Source organism: Patella vulgata, chromosome 8, assembly GCF_932274485.2.
Source record: "Patella vulgata chromosome 8, xgPatVulg1.2, whole genome shotgun sequence".
NCBI classification, from domain to species: domain Eukaryota; kingdom Metazoa; phylum Mollusca; class Gastropoda; family Patellidae; genus Patella; species Patella vulgata.
Genome location: NC_065886.2, coordinates 46,721,719 through 46,733,771, shown reverse-complemented (window position 1 = coordinate 46,733,771; position 12,053 = coordinate 46,721,719). Strand labels below are relative to the sequence as shown.

General features: G+C 35.3%; 1 long non-coding RNA gene across 1 annotated transcript; it reads right to left on the bottom strand.

The window, feature by feature from the left end:
* Positions 1 to 295: 295 nt before the first annotated feature.
* Positions 296 to 11,834, bottom strand: LOC130013973 (uncharacterized). Its single transcript, XR_008788943.1, has 2 exons — positions 11,109 to 11,834; positions 296 to 999 (listed from the first exon to the last, which is right to left on the bottom strand). It is a non-coding gene; the product is annotated as an uncharacterized LOC130013973 (long non-coding RNA).
* Between the last annotated feature and the right edge of the window lie 219 nt (positions 11,835 to 12,053).

Genomic DNA, 12,053 nt, shown 5'->3' with positions numbered 1-12,053 from the left:
CCTCTTGCTGGGGTGTCTTCACCAAGCAAAAATTCAAACAGAACATAAACGTATTTCAACTGTCACATTATAAATCGGTAAGATGTCTAATATATCTGTCAATAAAACTAAAATAATTACGGAGTCTTTCATTCCCTCTAATGAGAGGATAAAGCAACATTAGCATATTATGAAGGGGCATACCCCGTACCCGTTGGGATACTCAAGACTTTCTTGGAGGAAACAAGGAGGTCCCGGGTTCAATTCTGTTTTTGGCCAGTAAAGTGCCTACCACACTAATCACACACAAGATATGAAATTTTAAAAAGACGAAATATATTGACCATAAAGAACAGCTCTGTACCCGGTTGGATTGTGAAATGAATTGTTGATGAAGGTGATAAATACAGAGATTATAGTTAAATGGATCCATAGATAAATAAAAACTAAATGATATTTATCTTTCAAATGTTATCAAAATGTCAATTTATTGCATCCGAAGTATATTGCAAAATTAATTGTATACCGGTGTGAACGGCTGGTTAAATATCTTCTGGCTGTGTTCTTTCACAAGTGGTCGGACAATTGCATAATTAATATGTACCGGTACATAATTGTTCGTGAGTCCTATAAATATGTCTGTCCCATTGATGATACATAGATTGTAAATTACAGTTGGTTATCATGGCAGTTTTACCCTTAGTTCTTGTATTTTGTTTCACTGAACTTGTATCCAGTAAGTACTACTAGCATTTTTAATCTACTGTTTCTATCACATGGACAAAAAGTCACAACAGACACTCGATTCTGATTGGTCAAAACGTGTGATCGAATGGACAATAAACTCCCTCTATTTGAGCAAGGCGAATAACTGCATATATAAATATTACAGTGTGCTTTTTTTTGTTGTGCTCACTGATCTTCATCAACCCAAATCTTTATTGCCAAATATCTTCAAGAAATTCTGCACAAATGACCATCACGCTATTTTCAAACTCCATCTTATAATTAAACACAACCCTGAAAAACACACAACAGTAGAAAATCAGTCATTAATTAATTAAAACCGTTTTCAGGTATCCTAGGCACTGTGAACAATTTTGTTTTCTTTTTTGGAGGCAAGCTTTAAAGTGGTGTTTTTTTAAAATCACGGTTTGATCAAATTCTGACTAAAATGATCTACCTTATAATAAGTCACTAGTCGCAAGAAATCGCTTGGAAATGAGCCGAAAATAGCAGCTGAAATAAGCCAATAAACGGGAATTATGCCAAACTTGATATTGCTTGAAAACAGGTAAGAACGGTTTTCATAGCAACCGCTACAATCCTAGGCATCACATATCATATAGGCCTGCAGCCAACATTTCTAGCGTACCACTGACAGGGTGGAACCGCACCAGGGTTGTCTTGTACATGTACATATCTAATTTGTGTAAGTGTAGTAGCCCTAAATGTGAAAATGAAACAAAAAGACTGTTGAAGAAACCGAATTTGATACGATATCACCCATGGTGGAAGTGGACGTAAAACTCTAGGATCGAACGAACGAACCGAATTTGATGTTTATACATGTTGTGACAGTGATGATGATGAAGACTAACTTTGATGACATTTGTCATTTGAAGTGAAGAGTAACTGCGTAATTTTGATTTTCAATGATTGTTTTACTTCTGTCAATAAATAATTAGTTTTTGTCTTATATCTATATTTGTTAGCAAATTACATAATTATAGATACGGTTTCAGTTTAAATGTTTGTAATTTGGCCTTAAATTTTAGTCATCTGATTGGATAATATTAGATTGATTTTAGTGCTTAGCCAATCAAAATTTACGAAGGCCCATTAGTGCCAAACAAAAAAAAATATTAATCCGTTTGAACGAGTTAGTATCTCGTTTGAACGATTTAGTATCTCGTTTGAACGATTTAGTATCTCGTTTGAACGAATTAATTATCTCGTTTGAACAAATTAGTATCTCATTTGAACAAATTAGTATCTCGTTTGAACGAATTAATTATCTCGTTTGAACGAATTAAATATCTCGTTTGAACGAATTAGTATCTCGTTTGAACGAATTAATTATCTTGTTTAAACGAGTTAATTATCTCGTTTGAACGAATTAATTATCGCGTTTGAACAAATTAAGATTTCGAATGTACAAAAGCGTGTAAGGGACATGCAGAAATTGTGACCCCAACAGGTGTTTTAAGTAAAGATTATGTCATTTAATACATACGTTATTTACTATTTCGAGCGTTACTGTCAGTAGAAGGAACTACATTTATGAGAAGGAGAATTAGTATAGAATATGTTGGAAGTTATCCACGTTTTAAAAGCTGAATATGTTTAATGTTAGCCTGAATTAGGCAAAACATCATAGTGAAGTCATTGTTTTATGACATGTATATGCTTAAACAGGCATTATGTAACAGCTAAATTTGCCCATTGCAGCTCTTTCTGTAGGCCTTAAAGGGACTATCCCAATTTGAACAGAGTCTCAAAAATAAAAGTCCGAGTACGTATGAAATTTAAGTACCAAAATATAGAGGAATAGTGTATTTACCCTGTCTCAAAATTTCAGTTCAAAATATTTAGTCGTTTGGACGTGAACACCAAAACTGCTTATCCTGACACGTAACCCTTTTAAGATTTCGGGTCAGATTTTTCGTTGAGTGACCTGAATCGATTCCTGTTCATTTAGAGGTCTATACAGTGAATGGCCCATGTGCTGTACTTGATAACGAAAGGTAAATTTCACCTACACATTATTTTTATAAAATAAAAGTCTAGTTTTATCCAGACACCGCATAATACAGCTTGGGACACCACCGATTAAGACCGACGGGTTTAAGTTGTTTGAAAATATTCACATATATTGATAACGAAAGGTAAATTTCACCTACACATTAATTTTATAAAATAAAAGTCTAGTTTTATCCAGACACCGCATAATACAGCTTGGGACACCACCGATTAAGACCGACGGGTTTAAGTTGTTTGAAAATATTCACATATATTGAGTTTGTTGCTCGACCCTATGGTGAAGGATTTAAAAGGATTTTAACACAAAATTAAGCAGTTTTATTCTCAAAAATATTATCGGGATTAGCCCTTCAAATGTTCATTAGACATTTATTAACATGTTTAAGTAGATTAGAACGGTTAGGCCATTTAATGATTTAATTGAAAAATGGTAAAGTGAGGCTAAGCCTCGAACAACCAGTACATTCCATGCATTGCAAACCTTCAAAGGCTAATATCGTCGCTCAGAATAAAGTAACTTAATGAAAATCTCAATATATTCATTTCGCATTATCTTACAAGAACTATTATTACAAGAACGATCAGCTCTTTCTCTAACTCTTACATAATGTATCTTTAAATATTGTAAAGACCTTGATTTGAAACGCACCCAATTAAGAAATAATTATGCCTTAGCTGAATTTTCGGTAACTCAGTGAACAGAACTACAGGTATACGATTGCTTGTCAACGTGGGTTTACATATTAATTAAACTTTGCATTAAAGTATTATCCCAGAGTTAATTTATTCCTAGTGTTGACTGTGTTGCAATAGAACGGATGTAAGAGGATTTGGGTGAGTTTCTAGTTTCTAAGATAGAGTGGTTGAAGAATCAACTTATTTGCGACGTCTACTTTAATGGCACGAGTCTTGTTAGAAAAGTCTGTAATCTTCGGATGACACAAAAACTGTGGATGACACGAAAAACCCGTGGAATGCAGTAGCAGTATGCTAAACGAAGCAAGCGTAGTACATGTAATTGTGCCGAAACATTGCCCACATTGCACGTCTCATCCCTCCCACTAGGGTGAAACAGAGAGCCGCAGAGGGGATCAATGGCTCAAGTTGAACCAAGAGGGAAAGGCCTCTGTGTCGGCTTTCACCGGTAATCAAGCGTAGGGCGGTTAGAACAGCTGTTCCTCGCTTGAGCCAGCGTTCCCCTATGCAGCCACCGGCTTCAAGTCCTCTGTCCTATCAAGGAAGTCGGCCAACGACAGCGTCGCTTCTCCGCAAGGTTCCCTCGTTGGAGGAATGCGACGTGCAATGCGATAAATTTTGCAGTACTACTACTCGTGCTTTGGTTTGCATGCTGCATGCGAAAATTAGTTATTTCTTTGAACACTCCCACCTCACCCCTCTATCTTATAAACTCACCTAAATCCTCTTCCAAGGCAATCAACACTGGAAATAAGTTCATCTGGCAACAATAAAATTAATCCTTAATATGTAAACATTGCTGACAAGCAATCATATACCTGTAGTGCTGTTCACTGAGCTAGTGAAATTTCAGCTAAGGCACAATCTACCATTTTATTTCTTAATTGGGTGCATTTCAAATCCACGTCCTTACAATATCATACATATACCTGTCATAATGCCTGTTTAATCACATACATGACATAAAAAATGACTTCACTACAATGTTGTGGCTAACATTAAACAAATTGGAAAATTTCCACAGTATTCTATACTAATTCCCTTTTTCACAAATGTAGTTCCTTCTACTGGTCCCGTCTTCATTAGCCCCAGTTTAGGAGCAAAAGAGTAGGACGTTAAACCCCATTTCATTTCATTTCCTTCTACTGGCGCTAACGTCAGAAATAGTAAAGAACCTACGCGCATTAAAGCATATTATCTTTATTTGAAAGACAATTTCTGCATGTCCCTTCCATGCTTCTGTAGGCTACAATCGAAATATTAATTCGTTCAAACGAGATAATTAATTCGTTCAAACGAGATAATTAATTCGTTCAAACAAGATAATTAATTCGTTCAAACAAGATAATTAATTCGTTCAAACGAGATACTAATTCCTTCAAACGAGATTCTAATTCGTTCAAACAAGATAATTAATTCGTTTAAACGAGATACTAAGTCGTTTAAACGAAATAATTAATTCGTTCAAACGAGATACTAATTCGTTCAAACGAGATACTAATTCGTTCAAACGAGATACTAATTTGTTCAAACGAGATACTAATTCGTTCAAACGAGATAATTAATTCGTTGAAACGAGATAATTAATTCGTTCAAACAAGATACAAATTCGTTCAAACGAGATACTAATTCGTTCAAACGAGATACTAATTCGTTCAAATGAGATAATTAATTCGTTCAAACGAGATACTAATTTGTTCAAACGAGATAATTAATTCATTCAAACGAGATACTAATTCGTTCAAACGAGATACTAACTAGTTCAAACGGATTAATACTTTTTTTTTGTTTGGCACTAATGGGCCTTCGTAAAAACTGAAGTTTATCTTTAGTTAAAATTTCGTGAAACAGGGCCCAGAACTAGAGGCACAGAGTAAAAATACACACAGATATTTTTACTCTGTGCTAGAGGTTTACAGCTACCTGTAATAGTAAAACTAATGTAGGGTCTAATTAAAAGGAGGTGTGGGTTTATATTTTAGTGGAAAGAGAATCACGTGGTTTCAATGCGATTTACAAAAATACGGACAAATTCTGATCTCCATTATTTCATAACCATATTGCTCAACCAGGGGCGTACATAACGATTTTGTTTGGGGGGGGGGGGTAACCAAAATGCGACCGACTGACGCACATACCCCCAGTACGAGTGACGCAGTCAGGATCCGCGAACCACACGTGATATTATATTATTGTATCAGCATATTTCATTTTCTGTTTGTATGTAAGATGGTAGCATTACCAATTTATGATACCACCAACGGGCAGTGAGTGATCATTTAAAAAATGTGTTGCATCTAATATCTTCTGCTCAGATACATCATTAGCTACAATATTGTCACTAAACTATACAAATAGATTCAACACATATCATTACAGTTTGTACTGAAATACATGTAAGTAATTTTAGCACAAATAGTGAAGACTGGACCACTATGGAAAGTGACATATGTGAGACAGAGTGCGCATGCTATTCTGGCTCGGTGGACATTTTAAGTTCGAGAAAGTTGGGTTTCATAAAATCAAATAACTATTCGGTAAGGCTGTTGCCATTATTTCGATGGGAATTGGTTTATTATCTGTATGTTAAGATATGTGCAATACTTGGGGTCAGTTTATAATGGAAATTAAGGGAGTAATAGGTCAGTAACACTTACGTATTCAGTTGACTAAAAAACTTGCTCAAAGAAACTGCTAAGAAATTAAGAATGATCCACTACCGTGGGTGGAGTAAGACGGAAGTAGTACTAATACACCATATTATATATGCACCTGTATGGTGGCCCATGGTCGCAATAGCGTTTTTTGGGTTATTTTTGGTATTTCATTTAAAATAATAAAAATATTAGTACAAAAAAAAAAAAAAGACACATTTTTTTTTTTTTTTTACAAAATAAAAAAAAAAAATCTTTAAAAATTAAAAAAAAAAATCTTTTTAAAAAATGAAAAAAAAAAAAAAATCTTTTTAAAATTAAAAAAAAAAAAAATCTTTTTAAAATGAAAAAAAAAAAAATCTATATATATAAAAAAAAATAATAAAATATATTTTAAAAAAAAGAAATAATATTAAAAAAAAAATTAAATGAAAAAAAAAAAAAAAATTGAAAAAGAAAAGATAAAAAATAATTCCCGACGTGGCCCATCGTCGCAATAGTATCTTGAGTATCCAGACCCAGTATACAGCTATCATTAGACTAGAGCGACCAGAAACATTTTGTGGCCCATTGTTGCAGTAGTATCTCGATTATTATGTGTGGGATCTATGAAGAACGTATAAACTCGAACGACAAGAAACGAGTCTGTAGTTATCTCACGTCAACATAATTGTAGATACTTCAATTTTGATTAACTAAGCACTAAAATAAATCTAATATTATCTATTATCCAATCAAATACTAAAATTTGAATTTTATCTTAGTAAAACAGGCCCCAGACGAAGTCCACGTAGGCTATCATGCTCTATTATGTCTTTTAAATTGATGTTGTCCGCCATCGCACTTTCGCACCTCTTACCCCTTCCTGTGGTCGTAGCGGGGGACTAGCGATGACCTCAGGGAGAGCAGGGGTTTCACAAAAACTGAAGCTAAAATCACTAACATAGATTTTAAAATCAAAGTGAAATTTTAAATTTATGCGTTTCACGAAGATCTATTGTAACTTAAAATTTAATTTTAATAGATTTTAGTTAAAATTACTTGTGCCTTGATGTGAGGTAACTATAGACTGGTTTCTTGTCGCTCGAGTCTATACCATACGTTCTTCATAGATCCCACACAGGATAATCTGAACGACAGACCCACGATGTTTGACAGGTCACCCTACTCCTTGTCACGTACAACCGGGGATTCGAAATCACGCCAGTTGACTCAATGACGGGCTTTATGATATGACAGGCTTTATGATACAGCGCGCACGTGCTAACCATTCGCCCCCCCCCCCCCCCCGGCTACTTAGTAGTAGTAGGCCTATACTTCGAGGATTAGTTTCAAAGTTGTTAACTACTTTTGAAATTCGACCTCAGGGAGACCAAGTGTTTTAAAAACATTACATAAGCCTTTTGAGGGGAGAACAGGCCTTGCGCACTAGTAGGCCGAATGGTGTCATTAAAGTCAATGACTTCAAACGTCATTATGTATGTAGGCCTAGTTCTAGTTAGACTGGATAAACTAGTCTAAATGACGCTAGGCTTCTATAGTCTATTAATTATACATTTCTATTGACTTGCATATGTATAAATACATATATCCAAGTCCATAGACGTCATGGGTGGAAAAATTGTGTTTCACGTGTTGATGTCTGTTTACCCTTTTCCTTTCGGAAGGGGAGATAACTACAAACTAGTTTCTTGTCGCTCGAGTTATGCCACATAGGATAATCGAGACACTATAGCAACAATGGGCCACGAGGTATTTCTGGTCACTCGAGTCGAATGATAGCTGCCGTAGGCTGATTTTATACTGAGTCTGGATAATCAAGACACTATTACGACGATGGGCCACGTGTAGAATTCTTTTTTTGATTTTCTCTATTTCACTTATTTTTTTTTTTTTATTAAAATATTATTTTTTTTATAGATTTTTTTAATCTTAAATATTTTATTAATTTTTTTATATAGATTTTTTTTTATTTTAAAAAGATTTTTTTTTTTCTTAAATTTTAAAAAGATTTTTTTTTCTTTTTAATTTAAAAAGATTTTATTTTTCTTTTTAATTTAAAAAGGTTTTTTTTTTCTTAAATTTTAAAAAGATATTTTATTTATTTTGGAAAACAAAAGAAAAAAAAAATGTTTCTTTTTTTTTACTTTTATTTTTTATGATTTTAAATGAAATACAAAAAATACCCCAAAAACGCTATTCATTGCGACCGTGGGCCACCATAACCTGGTAACTTTCAGTTTAACAATAGCCTACTTCTATGGAAGGGGATCGACGCCACATTAAAAGACATGTAGAAGTTACTATGTCAGCATATGAAAGTGTTGTTTTGATGATTTTTCCATGTTCGATTTTACAAAATAGAAAAGTATTGTCCACTAACGAAAAAACACATGTACAAATGCGCCTTGTAACGTTTGTATTTTCTACATCTGATCTTTCAACTGTTGTAATTTCTACTAGTGCATAATCGACATATGTAACTTCGACATCGGTATTTTCTTCCAATGTAATTTCTCCACATGTCACATCCATCAAGGCGTGGTTCCGATTTTAGCCGAAGCTTGCGTCATAAAAACAAAACCTCCCTTCAAGTAGTCTCGGTCATCCAGACAATATGGCTCCTCCGCGATAGCTCCCCAACTAACGGGCTTGGATGACCGAGGCTACCCTTCAAGGAAAGTCATTCCTACTACCAGAAAGTTGCATGACGAGCATCAATAATTTTTAACGGAAGTTAACACTAACATATTGTTTTATGCTAAATTTTAATACAACTTTTAATAGTTTGCTTTCTTTGTTATTTTTATGTGTCTTGAATTCACCATTTCTGGTGTTCATGTCGTTTGTTAAAAGATAATTTTGAATGCATAGTTATAGTTTCGAATAAAGAACCGCCCCTGTCGTCTGCTCCACATTGGTGACATCGTTCAATCGTAGCCATGGACAATAATAATCAGGTATATTTATGTTTGAATATCTTCCACAAAAAACTTGTTCTTAGAGCACATAAGCGTACAAATATACTACATAAGTGACACAGGTCTTTCTTCTTTTTTTGGTTGTCAGATGGTAGCACTATCTACACTACAGTTCTACACTCGTTCAGTCGTTGAGTCGTTATAGTTTCACGCGTAGACGCCGTAGATACCACATGGTCAATGAAATGGGGTTTAACGTCCTATTTTGATGTATTTTTTGTATTGGCTAATGAAGACTGGCATATACCATGCAGGGTGCAATGAGGGAAATTTTGTCATGACATCCATCAATAACTCGCCTAGCCCTAGCTAGACTATGTCTATGAAATGAATCACTAGGCCTACTACTACTAGTACTATCAGTATCTCTAAGAATTTCCAACTGTCTGGGATTTTTAGCATGCGCCCTGTCCTGATGCAGCACACTGGACCTCGGTTTTTCGTCCCATCCAAACGACTAGGTGCTATTCTTTGCCAGCCCCTCAGCTCGGGTCTGCACCACTGTGACTGACAAGGAAGTGGAATCCGTCATGAGTTTTTATGACCGGGAATCGAATCAACAACCTGAACCTGGTTAGTAAGCAAGCTCCGTAGTCACTGAGCCACTGCTGCTCCCCATATAATAAATAAGAATGATAAATAAATAGCTCTAACTAAATATCATGAATGATCATCTGATCTGGATGTCCATTATTCATCAAATATGCATAGATTTAGAAAGGGGTAGGGGTGAAGGTTACCTTGATCATGGCCTGATGCCCCCCTGAAATTGCGCCGTTGATTACAGTCTGGCTACGGGCCTGCATATTATATTATAATGAATCAAGGCCAATGCAAGGTAGATAAGCTCTTATGTGATTGAGTGTAGTTTAGCTTTATTATAAGATTATAGTAAACAAACAATATTTTCGAGTTTCTATTAGATGGGGGTTGTTTTGAACATAACATGTATTACATTGGTCTAAAAAAAAGGGTATCAAATTCCTGTCCTGACAAAATTTCCCTCATTGCACCCTGCATGGTATATGCCAGTCTTCATTAGCAGACGACAGGGCCTACAGGGGCGGTTCTTTATTCGAAACTATAACTATGCATTCAAAATTATGTTAACGACATGAACACCAGAAATGGTGAATTCAAGACACATAAAAATAACAAAGAAAGCAAACTATTAAAAGTTGTATTAAAATTTAGCATAAAACAATATGTTAGTGTTAACTTCCGTTAAAAATTATTGATGCTCCCCATGCAACTTTCTGGTAGTAGGAATGACTTTCCTCGAAGGGTAGCCTCGGTCATCCAAGCCCATTAGTCGAGGGAGCTATCGCGGAGGAGCCATATTGTCTGGATGACCGAGACTACTTGAAGGGAGGTTTTGTTTTTATGACGCAAGCTTCGGCTAAAATCGGAACCACGCCTTGATGGATGTGACATGTGGAGAAATTACATTGGAAGAAAATACCGATGTCGAAGTTACATATGTCGATTATGCACTAGTAGAAATTACAACAGTTGAAAGATCAGATGTAGAAAATACAAACGTTACAAGGCGCATTTGTACATGTGTTTTTTCGTTAGTGGACAATACTTTTCTATTTTGTAAAATCGAACATGGAAAAATCATCAAAACAACACTTTCATATGCTGACATAGTAACTTCTACTCGTGTTTACATGTCTTTTAATGTGGCGTCGATCCCCTTCCATATACTTCGAGTGTTTTGAATAACTAAATCAGTAAATGTTACATTTACCTACTCTTAAACGACTAAAACTGATAATGAAAACCTAGTCTGTTTATCTCCATAAAAGGCTGTTTATGGATTATAAGTCTGTCATTTCCATGATTTCGGATTTATGATTATTATTAATGAACTCAAAACTGAAGGATTCTGCAAAGCTTCCCTCGCAACCAATGTCCAATGTTGATACCTGTTTATTACATTATTTCTAAGAATATTTATTTAAAAATAAACGTAACATTTGCAATATATCATTATTTCATTACATCTTGTTGTTGTGCTAAAGTTATTTACCTTCATTTTTTATGTATTTCGTAATTTCGATTAAATTTTCTTCTGTTTATGGTTAGCCTAGTTTACATTCCAGAAGCGAATGTTGAAGATCGGAGACGGCCCTACGCATTTCTTTACCTTGGTGTAAGCGGCCCGTGCATTCGGAGTTTTTTGGCTTGACCGAGGGTTTGGTTTGATTTTTCCCGCGAAATTCAATCAGTTAAGAAGATCTATGCGCAGGACCGTCTCCGATCTATCGTTCTCCAATCACTCGGCAAAACTCAACAGATTCCAGTACCCTACATCTAATCTCGGCTGTATAACAAAGTCCGTCATTAGAACTACTTTCAAGTTCCCGGATTACAATGGCGTTGTCCATGACGACCAATGACGTCATTGATGACGACGTATTTGAAGAATGTTTTATCTTACAAAATTTTCAAAGTTTGAAGCTGTTTTTCTTTCAAGTTTATCCGATTTTCTTTAGACAAGGACAAATTTGCACTGAAAATTCTACACACTCTTCGAACGACGCAATTTTGAGAACTTCTTTCTAAACGCGGACAAGTTTCCCTTATAAGTAAACCGGTGCCGCATCGCAAATGTATAGGCGTAGGTACATATCACTTACTGTCACCATAGAACTAGAATACTTAGTATTCTAGTTCTATGCTGTCACACAGCCGATGCTAGATGTAAGATACCGGAATCTGCCGAAGTTTGCCGAGTGGTTCTCCAATGTGAAGGAATTTCTATAACAAAACAAATCTTATTGAACAGAGAGCTTTTGTAAAGGGACGCAACTCTTTTCGCAGTGCCCTCCCGTTACACTTCCAGGCGTAACTCAACCATAACTGACTGTCTTTAGGAACTTCCGGAGATGGATATCCCGTAACCACTGTGTTTTAGAGGTAGGAGAATAACTATTTTCGCCAATTGAAATGTGCTGAAAAAATGAATTTGAAG